The sequence below is a fragment of the Dermacentor albipictus genome, chromosome 7 (genome assembly GCF_038994185.2).
Source record: "Dermacentor albipictus isolate Rhodes 1998 colony chromosome 7, USDA_Dalb.pri_finalv2, whole genome shotgun sequence".
In the NCBI taxonomy this organism is placed as follows: Eukaryota; Metazoa; Arthropoda; class Arachnida; order Ixodida; family Ixodidae; genus Dermacentor; species Dermacentor albipictus.
This window is the reverse complement of record NC_091827.1, coordinates 135,803,949-135,818,799: the sequence shown is the minus strand read 5'-3', so window position 1 is coordinate 135,818,799 and position 14,851 is coordinate 135,803,949. Positions and strand designations below refer to the sequence as shown.

The 14,851-nt window shown below is 46.8% G+C and overlaps 1 protein-coding gene across 7 annotated transcripts in view; it reads left to right on the top strand.

The window, feature by feature from the left end:
• Nucleotides 1-14,851, top strand: part of LOC135911547 (saccharopine dehydrogenase-like oxidoreductase) — a 420,598-nt gene that overhangs the window by 245,477 nt on the left and 160,270 nt on the right. The window lies entirely within an intron of this gene.

Genomic DNA, 14,851 nt, shown 5'->3' with positions numbered 1-14,851 from the left:
CACCATTTGCGATGCAGCCCCGATACCTGTCTTTGGAAAACTAAGTGGTGCAGCTCCCGGAGGTGTTGCTGCATTGACGGCTTGCTTGCAAAACCCTCTGATCACTTTGCCGACCAAACACAACTTCATGGACGTTTTAGTCGATGCCGTCAGTGTCCCAGCACTCATAGACATTGGTGCGCACGTATCCGGGATGAGTGCCCAATCACGCTGATGCCTGAACAAAGTTCTCACACCCGCTGCATCAATCACCCACCACATCACGAATGGAGGAACACATACCGTACTTGGTATGTGCACTTTCGCATTGGCATTGCGGGGCGCCTAACTACAGTCGCTGACCGTATATTCAGACCTCACGGGGACTGCGGAAATGTCCAAATAAACAGGTGTCCGGAAAAGCAGATTAAGAAAAAACCAGAAAGAAATCCTTTATTTCCACGCACTTATTCGGGCTGGGCAGTAGGCTTGAAGAAATCATGAATGCGCCGTTGCACGCTGTTCTGTTTACGCGCAATCAGATAAGCCTGAATCTCGGAGAGGGTCGTACGGTCACTGTAGGCGGCTGAAAGCACAGTCACTGCTTGTACTAGCTCCGCATGCGACGGCAGTGTAGCACATGGTGCGTCATCTTCCGACCTGGAGTCATCGTCCGGTGGTGCAGCAGAAACCTGACGAATGATCTCGCTGTCATCGAGTTCTGCGCATGTCAGTACAGCACGTCAGCACCTGTGAAATTGTCAAATCATACGGTGTCCGGAATGGCAATGCAACCGCTGCGCAGGTCCCCACAGAACATTTTCCGTGTCAGGAGTGAGCACATCGAAAGGCGACAAATCCTAGGCCTCCCGGCACTCGCTTGCCGGCATGCTCCAGCGCACTCTGCGTGGGCACTGTCAGCGCCATTAGACACTCTACGCGGTGTTTTCGTATGTCGTGTTGCATCACCGCAACCTCGACACAGCACACAAAGCAAACACCACCCCGCCGACACCGTCGCACAAACGAAAAACGTAGCCTACTCGCAGCGTCGTGCACGAATAAACAAACAAATCAGCTGCTGGATTGTCTTGACATGGTTTACTAAGCTGAGACCGAACTACTGTAGCAACTCTATCGAACCAGACAGAAACGATGATGATGAGCGGGGATTTCTGGTAGCTCCACTTCGTGGGGCAGCAAGGAGGCTCCGTTCAAAACAAAAATGGCGCTCAGCTATTCAAACCATGCTCCGGTCAGAATCGGTGCATGGTGCTCTCGATCGAGTTGGCTTAAGGAGTGTCCGAAAAATCAGACGAGAGGTTGCAAGGTGTCCGAACTTTCGGCAGTTGTTGGTCTATGGGAAGAATGGGGGTGCCGCAAAGCAGACCGAATAATCGAGCATGTCCGAATTTTTGGAGTCCGGAAAATCAGTCGACGACTGTACTGTTTTGTTTCCCATTTTGGAACGATGCCCTTATGACGTTATACTCGGCTTAGACTTTTTAATCGTGCCATACAGCCCTCTTTGATTGTGTGACTAGTGTCATTCAGCTTGAACTGCCCCACAGCTGCTATAGTCTACCAGTCAAACAACCATGCTTATGCTCTCCCGAAGACATCCGCCTGTCACCTCAAGCCACTACGTGCATCCCTCTACTGTCGTTCCCATCTATCCCCGACGTCTGCGTAGTGTGTCCCACCACTGACATACTGCTTCAAAGATATTTGACCATTACGTATACCGTGCTCACTGTTACAGGCAATGAGACTTCGCTCCCTGTCCTTAATTTTAACTTCTCAATTCAACTTCCTTCCAGAGGCATGTCTTCAGGCGACATCTCGCCTGTGAATGATTGCGAGATATCAGCTCTTGATGCCGACATTCCATCGCCCTCTACAGGAACCTCCGATTCACTAACTCTCACAGATGAACTTAGCAAGATGATTGCACCTTATCTTCTTTCGGCACAAGCTGCAGACTTCCGTTGTCTCTCGGAAACTTACCGTATTTACTCGAATCTAACGCGCACCTTTTTCCCGACAAAACGGGTCCAAAAATTGCATGCGTGTTAGAATCAAGTATGACCCTAAATTTGTGTTACCATATCGCCACCGGCATTAGAAAAATGGCCGCCTCATACGCGCTTCTAGCCTAGCTGCCATAGCTTCCTCCATGTGCATACGTCCATGTTGTACGTGTAACCAGGTGCTGGACTAACCTAGTCTACTGCCTATCTACCCATTTTCTGCGTTTATTCAGTCAGCATAGAAGCGCCGACTGCGAAGACACGCCGAGTCCACCATGATGCCGCATTTAAAAGGAAAGTTATCATGTGCGCAGAGACGGATGGAGACTGGGCCGAGTCAAGAGCATTCGGAGTTCCTAAAACTTGCGTGCGGGAGTGGCACAAACAGAAGAATATTTTCACCACCAAAGCAACAAGGAAGGGTTTCAGTAGACCGAAGCAGGGTCGCTTCGCTGAAATAGAAGAGCTGCTCATGAAATACGTGCAAGAGCAGCAAGCGGCACAGCAGCTTGTGACGACCGATCTGCTCAAAGTACGGGCGTTACAGTTAACCCTACAGAAAGGGCTAATGCGGAGTGACTTCAAAGCGAGCAGGTGCTGGCTATCAAATTTTATGAAAAGGAAAGGCTTTTCTCTTCGAAGCCGGACAGAGATATGCCAAAAATTGCCCGAAGAATATGAAGAGAAATTGCACAGTTTTTAGCAGTACGTTTTGAAGTTGCGCCGTAGAAATGGCTACCACTTTGGACAGATTGGAAATGCCGATCAGACGCTGCTCTACTTTGACATGCCTGCCACCACAACCGTTGAAAAAAGGGGGCAAAGCAAATGCACGTTTTGTCTTCCGGCCATGAAAAAACTAGTAACTGCAATGCCTTGTTGCCCTGTGGACGGGCACAAGCTGTCCCCTTATCTTCAGATGGAAGACGCTCCCGAGAGGAATCGTGTTTCCGAGTGGCGTGATTGTGCACAAGTGAAAAAGGTGATCACGAACTTGGTCGCTGACTGGATTGATAACGTTTGGCGAAAGAGAGCCGGCGGCAGTTTGGGTCTGCATGGGATGCTTGTACTCGACGCATTCAGCTGCCACCTTGACCAGTGCATCAAGGGCAAGCTGGCTGCATGCAACACCGACCTTGTTGTGATACCTGTTGGCATGACATCACAGCTCCAGCCGCTCTAAGTTTGTTTGAACAAGCCAGCGAAAGATAGAATTAGGGTGCTCTACATCGAATGGCTTGTCAGTGGCTGCCACGAATTCATGCCCGCCAATAAAATGAAGCGTGCCTAGCTGCAGGACTTTGCTGGATGAGTGAAAGATGCAGGGTGCACGATCCCGTCTGCCATGGTTAACAAGGCCTTTAAGAAGTGCAGGATTTCGAATGCCATGGACGGCACCGAGGATGAAATGCTTTGGTCTGTTGATAGAGATAAGGAGTATTCTGATAGCGACGATGAGTGATATCTATTGCCCCATGTGACTCATACCAGCACAGTGAAAATCTTGCCGGCAAGGTGCGCCGCTACCATTTGTGTTTTTATTCATCGCAACTTTAGTGTATTGGGAATAAATCTGTTTTTTTCCAAATGAGAAAAAATAGTATTTCTATATGAAAGCACGAGGTGGGCGGTATTGTACTGTTTTTTTTTTTTTTTGTCATGGAAAATGTGTGCTTGTTACAATGGAGCTTTTCGGGTTTTTTTTGTGTTTTTTGGGTCACAGAAAACAGGTGCGCATTACAGTTGAGGCCGCTTTAGAATCGAGTAAGTACGGTACCACGACATTTCTGACCTTGACAGCTGCCCTTGGTGGACGTTGGTGGTCACCTATCGTATTTACACAGGAGACACCAATCCGATATGCTGCCAACCGTACCGTGTTTCACATGCTGAATGACAAGTGATACAACAGGAAGTGGATAAGATGTTGTCTAAGGGCGTTGTCAAGCCATCTTGCAGTCCGTGGGCGTCCCCTGTTGTCCTTGTCAAGAAGGAAGGCAGTTGGTACTTTCATGTGGATTTCAGACATCTCAACAAAACCACATGCAAGGATGTGTACTCCTTGCCGCGTATTGATGACACAGTGGACTGCTTGCACAGAGCCAAGTACTTTTCATCAATTGATCTCTGATCAGGCTATTGGCACATCTCTGTAGATGACATTGACTGTGAGAAAACTGACTTCGTAACACCTGATGGCCTCTACCAATTCAAAGTTATGCCGTTCGGCCTTTGTAATGCCCTGGCAACCTTCGAAAGAATGGACTCCTTACATCGCGGCTATAAACGGTCTACATATCTGTTTTATCTTGACAATGTCATAGTTTTTTCACCAACTCTTGCGAGTCTTCTATCGCATCTATCGGCCATTCCTGCTTTCTGACGCGCCGACCTGCAATTGAACTCATCCAAGTGCCACTTTCATCATCATCATTAACCTGGCTACATCCACTGCAAGGCAAAGACCTCTCCTATACTTCTCCAATTACCCCAATCATGTGCTACTTGTGGCCATGTTGTCCCTGCAAACTTCTTAATACAGTATCACCCGTCCACCTAACTTTCAGCTGCCCCCTGCTACACTTCCCTTCTCTTGGAATCCAGTCTGTAACCCTTAATGACCATCGGTTACCTTCCCTCCTCATTACATGTCCTGCCCATGCCCATTTCTTTTTCTTGATTTCAACAAAGATTTCATTAACTCGCGTTTGTTCCCTCACCCAATCTGCTATCTTCTTATCCCTTAACGTTACACCCATCATTCTTCTTTCCATAGCTCATTGCGTCATCCTCAATTTAAGTTGAACCCTTTTCGTAAGCCTCCAGGTTTCTACCCCGTAGGTGACTACTGGTAAGATACAGCTGTTACACACTTTTCTCTTCAGGGATAATGGCAACCTGCTGTTCATGATCTGAGAATGCCTGCCAAACACACTTCAGCCCATTCATATTCTTCTGATTACTTCAGTCTCATGATCCGGATCTGCGGTCACTACCTGCCCTAAGTAGATGTATTCCCTTAGCACTTCCAGTGCCTCGCTACCTATCGTAAACTGCTGTTCTCTTCCGAGACTGTTAAACATTACTTTGGTATTCTGCAATTTAATTTTTAGACCCACCCTCCTGCTTTGCCTGTCCAGGTCAGTGAGCATGCATTGCAATTGGTCCCCTGAGTTACTAAGCAAAGCAATATCATCAGCGAATCACAAGGTACTAAGGTATTCTCCATTAACTCTTATCCCCAATTCTTCCCAATCCAGGTCTCTGAATACGTCCTGTAAACACGGTGTGAATAGCATTGGAGACATTGTATCTCTCTGCCTGACGCCCTTCATTATTGGGATTTTGTTGCTTTCTTTATGGAGGACTACGGTGGCTGTGGAGCCGCTATAGATATCTTTCAGTATTTTTACATACGGCTCGTTTACACCCTGATTACGTAGTGCCTCCATGACTGCTGAGGTTTCGACAGAATCAAACGCTTTCTCGTAATCAATGAAAGCTATATATAAGGGTTGGTTATATTCCACACATTTCTCTATCACCTGATTGATAATGTGAATATGGTCTATTGTTGAGTAGCCTTTACGGAATCCTGCCTGGTCCTTTGGTTGACAGAAGTCTAAGGTGTTCCTGATTCTATTTGCGATTACTTAGTAAATACTTTGTCGGCAATGGGCAGTAAGCTGATCGGTCTACAATTTTTCAACTTTTTGGCGTCCTATTTTTTAGGGATTAAGATTATGTTGGTGTTCTTCCAAGATTCTGGTACGCTCAAGGTCATGAGGCATTGTGTATACAGGGTGGACAGTTCTTCTAGAACAATTTGTCCACCATCCTTCAACCAATCTGCTGTTACCTGATCCTCCCCAGCTGCCTTCCCCTTTTGCATAGCTCCCAAGGCTTTCTTTACTTCTTCCGGCATTACTTGTGGGATGTCAAATTCCTCTAGACTATTCCCTCTTCCATTATCGTCGTGGGTGCTACTAATACTGTATGAATCTGTATAGAATTCCTCTGCCACTTGAATTATCTTATCTGTATTGGTAATGATATTGCTGCTAGCTGTCACGAGCCAGCGCTGAGAAAGAAGTTGGGACCGGAACACGCTCTCGGCAAGAGGCTGGCACTGAAGAAGAAGTAGAGGCTGAGGATGCCGGCTTGAGTTTTCGCACGCCATCTTGTACAACTGTCCATCTCGCTGATGCCAGGTACATCTTCAATTGTCTTTTCGTGACAAAACTGGTGGAGGTGCGTGGTACAGTTCATCCGATGCCACAGACCCCTCCTGGTAGCAGGAGTACCAGTACTATACTAGGGAACACCCCTGTTCACCGGGCCAGCAGAAGAATCAGAGGATTGCCTGCGGAGCTTGGTCATCTCTCCTCAACAACATCGACGCCCCCACGAACCAGTGTGGAAGGAATGTCGACGTTTATATTTTATTTTATTTTTATTTAGCAAATACTGCCGGCCTGTATTACAAGCCTTAGGCAGGAGTGGGGTACATAAGTAACAGGAACAAAGAAATCGTACATTGCAACAAAACAACGAGACTCGGCTGGAGTGCAAAACACAGTAGAATCAAAAAAACAAAACACTCGATTCAAAACGAATTGCATGTGTGCCCTATTGTTCACTCAGGGCTTGTAAAAACGAGATAACCGTTTCGGAACTGACCACGTTTCCAGGCAGATCGTTCCATTGAACAATGGTGCGGGGAAAAAATGAGTATTTAAAAACATTTGTTTTGCACGAAATTGCGCCGACTTTTTTGGAATGATAGGAACGCGTAGGGCGGTGGGAAATGGGCTCAACTAGAATGCCTTCCTCTAGTTTTATTGTATTGTGACAATATAAGTAAAATAATTTTAGTCGTTCGCGGTGACGTCGGATGTCCAACTGTTCGAGTCCTGCGGTGTGCAGCAGGGCTGTTGGGCTTATACTCCAGCTGTAACAATTAAATATGAACCTGACTGCCTTGCGTTGGACATTTTCTAGTTTCACTTTGTTGCTTTCGGTCCAGGGATCCCATACTGCCGCAGCATATTCTAATAGCGGTCGTACATAGGTTTTATAGGCTAAAAGCTTTATTTCCTGAGTAGATTGAGCTAGTGTTCTCCTCAAGTAATGCAGTTGTCTTAGGGCTTTTTTTTCGATATATGTGTGATATATATATATATGTGATGTTCCGGCGAAGAAGAAGAAGACAGAAGAGACAAGAACAGCAGGGGGGAAGAGAAAGAAGTGATCAAGATGGATACCTGTAAATAAATGAGTGTATTTTAACTCGTACTTTATATTTGGCGCAGCCGACCATGTGGCTCGAAGTAACGTTGGCAAGAAGAACAGATGGGCAGACGACCGTGAAGACCTACCAGCTTGACGGCGAAGATCCAGTGCTTCTTCAGGAATCAGCGACTTCATCGGAACTGCTTCGCATAATCGCTGAGAAGAGTCAACTGAACGAAGCAGCCCTCGTTGAGAAAGGTGTGGTAAGAATCGATGCTTCTATGTCTGAATTTGAGGTTATGTTTCCGGGACATTCAAGGATAGATTCCAAGAACGAGACTGAGCACTCGCATAACGCCTTGTTGCAAGCGCTGTTTCAGCAGCAGACCACGCAGTATGAGCAACAGCGACTGATTTTCGAAGCAGTTAGCGACTCACTAAGAGCACAGAAACCACATCAAGAAGAGTTCAAGCCCGATAGTTTCGATGGGGTGTCTAATGCCGCCAACTTGTGGCTCAGATTTTATGAATATGCATGTGCGCAAAACCACTGGACGTCATTGGACGACAAAGTGTGTAACATGCGCCGTTTTTTATCTGGCAATGCCAGAACATGGTGGGACATGCGAATCGCAAGTCAATGCCGTGATTCATGGCAGAAGTGGAAAGATAGTTTTCTCTCTGCTTTTGAGCGAAATCCGGTTGACAGATGGGACGACGCATTAGCTTTCAGACACAGAGAAGGGCCAGTCATGGATTATTTTTTCGAGAAGAGACGTTTACTCTACATTGCCGACCCTAATCTACCAGACTCTGCAATCCTTCCCCTGATAATTCAAGGCATGACTAACGAATCGCAAAGAGAGGTTTGTGTACACCGTCCAACCTCCACGGATGACTTACTTGCTTGCCTTAAGTATGTGTCCAGTGATTTTCTGATTCACGGTCCCATCAAAAGGCATAGTACTCTACCACTGAGCATTGACGCACATGGCGAAACGGTAGAATATTTTAATACCGAGTCCGACCAATGTGACACGATGGAAAATGTATACCTTCTGAAGTCAAATCTCCTATTTGTTAAAATGATGGTAAATGGAAAATGTCTGGACTCCCTGGTTGATACTGGAGCATCTGTAAGCCTGGTAAATCAGGAAATCATCCAACCGAGCAAGGTTTATGAAGGAAGAATAGTTAGTGTTCAAAGCTATGATGGAAAAACTAGAAGGTTGCAACACTGGGCAGAAGTAGAGGTTGAATTTGGTGGACATCACCTAAAAGTAGATGCCCTTGTCATGCAGGGTGTTGATTTCCTGTTTCTTTTATCTCGGCCTGATATGAAGCGATTGAAGATGAATATTTCTTGGAGAGACGAAGTGACTATTGACGGATCATTTAAGCCTAACTTGCGTGGAATTGAAAATTCACATCGAAGAGTTAGAAATGCTGATGAGATACTGACAAATTTTCCCGAACTTATTTGTGTTGAGACGTACCCGCCAGCAGCAGATGTCTTCGAGGTACCGTTTAAGCTTCGTGACGTCACAGTAGTGCGTAAAAAGCCGTACAGTCTTTCCCTCGAGAAAAAGACCTGGCTAAAGGCTGAACTGCAGCAAATGCTAAATGCCGGTATTATAAGGCCATCAACATCCACTTTCGCGTCACCAGTCACCATAGTACCGAAAGACGATGGCTCATTTCGCCTTTGCACAGATTACCGGCAGATCAACGGCCAGACTGATTTGTTTCCTTTTCCCATGCCCCGAATAGACGAGATCATCAATGAAACTGGTGGATCAAATGTTTTCTCTCGGATCGACCTCTGTAAAGGATACTGGCAGGTGCCACTACAAGAAGATTACAAGCAGTACACTGCTTTTGTAACACCTTTCGATGTGTACGAGTACAACCGCTTACCATTCGGTTGGAAGAATTCTGGAGCTTGGTTTCAGAAAATGATGAATGGCATTCTTGATGAGTTCCTGGGAAAGTTTTGTAACGTATACATTGACGACATCATCATATACTCACGTACAAGAGAAGAACATGAAAAACACCTCTCGTGCGTGTTAGAAGCCCTCAGCAAGTCAAAGTTAAAGATTAACAAGAACAAGAGTGAATTTTTTCAGACAAATGTTGTCTTTCTAGGAAGAGTTTTTGACGGCAAAACTAAAACAACCAAAGAGGAGTCTATACAAAGGATGAAGAAGCTCGTCAAGCCATATGACCTACACTCACTCCGTGTTTTCCTCGGACTCGCCGGTCATTTTCGTGCGTTCATTAAGGATTACGCTGCAAAGACAAGATGCCTCACCAAGCTGACGCAAAAGGATGTGCCATTTATCTGGAGTGAAGAGTGCGAGAAAGCGTACGAGTACCTTGTTGAAGCTATATCGTCGGATCCTGTGCTTGTGCTACCTGACTTCAACAAGCCTTTCGAGCTGTGTACGGACGCTTCACAATATGGTACAGGGGCCGTTCTATATCAACGAGACACAACGGAACAGCAAGGACGCCAGCTCAAGGTGATTGGCTATTATTCTTCTACGTTCTCAAAAGCTCAAGAACATTACACGACCACAGAAAAAGAGGCTCTGGCTGTTGTGATGGCACTCCGGTATTTCAGAAGCTACATAGAGGGTCGTCATTTCCGGCTTTTCACTGACAACCGAGCGTTAACCTACCTCTTGGGATTAACCCAGCCCAAGGGCAGAGTGGCGCGTTGGATCAGTGAAATACAACAGTTCACTTTCGATGTAAGCCATCGACCTGGTGATAAGCTTCCTGACGCAGATGCACTTTCCAGGCTTCACATCACAGAAGTCAGAACATCTGATCATGAACATGTTTGCAGCTTGTGGGAAGGCACCGAAGATCTGACTTGCAATAATGGCAAATTTTGTGTGCCAGGAACTTTGGTGAAAAAAGTTTTGAAGCTGTACCATGACAGCCCAGAGTCAGGAGGGCATGATGGATTCTGGAAAACTTATTGGAAGATAAAAAGTCGATTCATCTGGAAAAATATGAAGGAAGATATCAAGAACTACGTGCAAACATGTCACCAGTGCCAAATTAACAAGGCCAAGTATCGTCCAAGAGGGAATCAAATGGTCATCGCTCATCATTCCCAAGTCCCATTTGAAGTAATTCATCTAGATTTTGCCGAACTAAAAAAGCGAGGAGAGGGAGTCAGTAAGACTCAGGCATTCCTTGTCGCAATAGATGAATGCACACGCATGGCTGCTGCAAAGCCAGGAAAGGAAGACGCCAATTCTGTTTTGACGTTACTGGAGCGGAATATGTTCAAGAACACCAAGGTAGTGGTCTCCGACAACGGGCCAGCTTTCCGCAGTAAGAAGCTTCAAGAATGGGCCCGTGATAGAGGAATTGCCCTGAGATTTGCCACACCCTACCATCCAGAAGGAAACGGCCTAGCTGAGAGGCTCATTCGGGATTTGAAAACATTCATCGCAATTTACCATGATTTCCATGGAGGATGGAAGTGTGCCTTGGAAGCAGCAGTCAGGCACCACAATCATTCTCATACCATGGGATTAGGATGCTCGCCTAACTTTGCTGCATCAGGCGAAGCAACTTGGCTACCGGCCGACTACGACCTTGGAATCGTTGGGAAAGTAGATCTGCAGGAAAGGCGCAAAACAGAAGAGGAGCTTTCACGCTACAGATCAACAATGAAGAGACACTTCGATCTGTGACATAGCCCAAAGATGCCTGTAATAGAGCCTGGAGATACAGTTTTAGTCCGGAGGAGTTTAGATGGACCGAAGTCCAAATTTTCTGGGCCCTACACAGTGATAAAGACCGTCAAGCAACAAGGAATCTTGAAATCGCTACACTATTTGGGACCGGAAGGAAAAACTGAAATAGCAACAGTGGGAAATGTCGTACCCTATCATCCCAGGAGGGATGAAAACCGAAGTCCGGGAGGATGTGATGTTCCGGCGAAGAAGAAGAAGACAGAAGAGACAAGAACAGCAGGGGGGAAGAGAAAAAAGTGATCAAGATGGATACCTGTAAATAAATGAGTGTATTTTAACTCGTACTTTATACGAGATATGTGCATTCCATCGAAGATAAGAGGTTATGTGAATTCCTAAGTATTTAAAGGTATTTACGACTAAGAGAGGTTTGTTGGCTATGCGATATGTAAAACTTAAGGGATTCTTTTTCCGTGTGACAGTCATTGCTAAGGTCTTTTTCAAATTCACAGTCATTTGCCACGTCGAGCACCAGTTTTCAATTGTAGATAGCGAATCGCTTAAAAGAAGTTGATCGTTAGGACTAGAAATTTCTTGATAAATTATACAATCATCAGCGAACAATCGCAGTTTAACATGTATGTTTTCAGCAATGTCGTTAATGAATACTAGAAAGAAAAGGGGACCTAGAACAGAGCCTTGCGGAATACCGGAATCCACTGGGACCGCATCAGAAAGGACACCATCGACAACTACACTTTGACGCCTGTGCGAAAGATAGGCTTCAATCCACGAGAGAAGGCAATCGTGTTTTAATATGGGTTTTAATTTTAACAGTAACTTATGATGTGATACGCGGTCGAACGCCCTCTCGAAATCAAGAAAAATGATATCGACTTGACTTTGCCTATCTAATGCTGCTGCCAGGTCGTGGACAGTTGCAATCAGTTGAGTAATAGTGGAAAGACCGCGACGGAACCCATGCTGTCGGTTATCGATAACGTGGTTCTCCTCAAGAAAATCGGTTATGTGTTTACAGATGATGTGTTCTAGCAGCTTTACGGAAGTACACAGTAAGGTACGTAACTGTAAGACCATTATGTAAGACCAGTAAGACCATTATGTAAGGTACGGCCACAACGGCAACTCAGTACCTACTGCGGAAGCTCCAAGTGCCGAAAGTGTTCCACGGGGATATCTTCGAGGATGTAGAAGATTGATTAGCCCAGTTTGAGCGCGTTGCCGAAATAAACGAATGGAGCAATGCGGTGACGTTGAGAAACGTCTACTTCAGCTTGGAGGACGGTGCCCACACTTGGTACGAGAACTGAGAAGGGCTCATCAAATCGTGGCTCGAGTTCCGCCGTGCCTTGCTGGAAACATACACCAATGCTGATCGCCGTGAACGAGCTAAATGGGCGCTCCAGTCCCACATTCATCTGCCGAATGAGAGCATGACGTCATATGTCGAGGATATGACGCGCCTCTTCCGTCGGGTGGACCCAACCATGTCAGAGGAAAAAAAGCTGCGCCATCTAATGCGGGGGGTCAAAGAACAGTTATTTTTTGGTCTTGTTCGAAGCCTGCAGAAGACCGTGGCTGAATTCTTAACCGAAGCCACCACAATGGAAGGAAAACATGCTACACCAGCACTCAGCTTTCTTTGAAAGGCAATTGAACGCTACTTTACCTTCGGACCAGCACTCAAATCTGTATGACAGGCACGCAAATGCTGCTTCACTGACGGACGCGATTGCCTTTAGAAACGTGGACCTTCTCTGAAAGCTTATCCGCTCTGTGGTACGTGATGAGCTTCAACGGCTCAGCTGCCCGCCTCAGCTCACACTGGGTTCCATCTCTGCCCTCGTGAGAAGTGAAGTGCAGCAAGCGATCCAAGGTCCCGTTCCAAGCAGCAATGCGCCGCCTGTGACAGCACAGTTGCAGTGGCCGTCGTATGCGGAAGTTTTGGGGTGAGTCCCTGTCTGCGCTCCGACCCATTTCGTCCCCGCCGCGTTATACGTCCCGCCGCTCCCATCACTGCAACCAATCCAATGTATGGGGGATCAGCGCCCGCTCGAAAGGAAATCTGATGTTTGGCGTACCCTGGACAGAAGGCCTCTGTGCTATCACTGTGGAGAAGCCGGTCACGTATACCGCGAGTGCCCATTCCGCTGCTTCAGACTGCAAGGTTTTGCTGTGGATTCACCAAGGCCCAGATATAGCGAAAGGCCTAGGGCAATTGAAGAATACCTGAACCAGCAGAATATGCCACTGTTCCCACGGCGGCAGTCGCGCTCGCCGTCCCCCAGACAATCTTCCCCAGCTCCTAGAAGCCCTGCAATGGCAGCGCAGGGACGATCGCCAAGCCCTCGCCCGGAAAACTAAGAACAGCGACCTTCGGGGGTGAGGCCGCTGATAATCGCCCTTCCGAAGACTTGCCATCGATGCGAGCATGGTCTATTCAGCACGATTCAGCGATGACAGCAGCCGAACTCAGCGACAGACTCTCGCTAGACATACCTGCTGTGCTGGACGGCCGCCACGTTAGTGCGTTATTGGACACGGGTGCCAACTACTCAATCTTGTGCAGAAAACTAGCCACAGAACTTGGAAAACTTATCACGCCTTAGTCTGGAACATAAATTTGTACTGCTGGTGGGCATATTGTAACACCGTTGGGCATGTGCACAGTCAGAGTACAAATTCGTGGGCCTATGTTTCCAGTCAGCTACCTTATACTCCGCGATTGTTCGCGGGACCTCATCTTGGGCATCGACTTTCTGCGAGAGTGTGGTGCCATTTTAGACCTCCGTGAGTGTGCAGTGACTTTTTCGACAGAAAGAGCAGCGACCAGCCACGACAATTGCCGACGTAACACGCTTCGGGTTTACGCCGACATTGTAACTTTACCACCACACACAAGTGTACTGGTAGTGGTCATATACGATGATCTGTGTGATGGCGAAGCTGTTGCAGAGGGCAATTCCTCCCTTTTGCTGACTCACGGTGTATGTGCAGCCCAGTCTTATGCTTCGAGGTGGACGTTCTGCACTCCTCGTGACGAACTTCAGCCAGAAACATCGGCACCTATTTCGTCGTACTACTATCGCTTTCACTGAGCCCATAGCAGACTTTGCTGAATGCTTTGTGTCTATGACAAAGGACAACCCTGCTCAGACACTCGGCAATATTGACATCAATTCAGACCTTTCAGAGGAAAAACAGAAAGCGCTGCGTGAGTTGCTACTTCGGTTCAAGGGGTTCTTCGCATCTTCTTCTTCTAAGGTATGCCAGACACCCATCATGAGACACCGAATAATCATGTGTGACCCTTCTCGTCCCATACAACAACTGTCTTATCGCATATCTGTGAAAGAGCACAACGTGATTAATGCACAAGTGAAAGAAATGCTGGACAATGACGTCATACAACCATCCCAAAGCCCTTGGTCGTCGCCAGTGGTCCTCGTCAAAAAGAAAGACAGAATGCTTCGGTCCTGCATTGACTATAGAAAGTGGAATAATGTCACAAAAAAAGACGTTTATCCGCTTCCACGGATCGATGATTCGTTAGATCGACTGCGGCAAACCAGGTATTTTTCATCCATAGATCTGAAGAGTGGATATTGGCAAATCGAAGTTGACGACCGAAATCGCGAAAGAACTGCCTTTGTTACCCCAGACGGACTGTACGAATTTAAAGTACTTCCATTCTGCCTGCGTTCGGCACCAGCCACATTCCAGAGAATGATGGACACTGTTCTGACGGGTCTGAAGTGGCACAGTTCTTTAGTATACTTAGATGACGTCGTCGTGTTTTCGGTGACCTTCGAAGAACATTTGAAGCGTTTAGAGGCGGTACTTGAAGCGCTCCGCTCCGCTAATCTCACA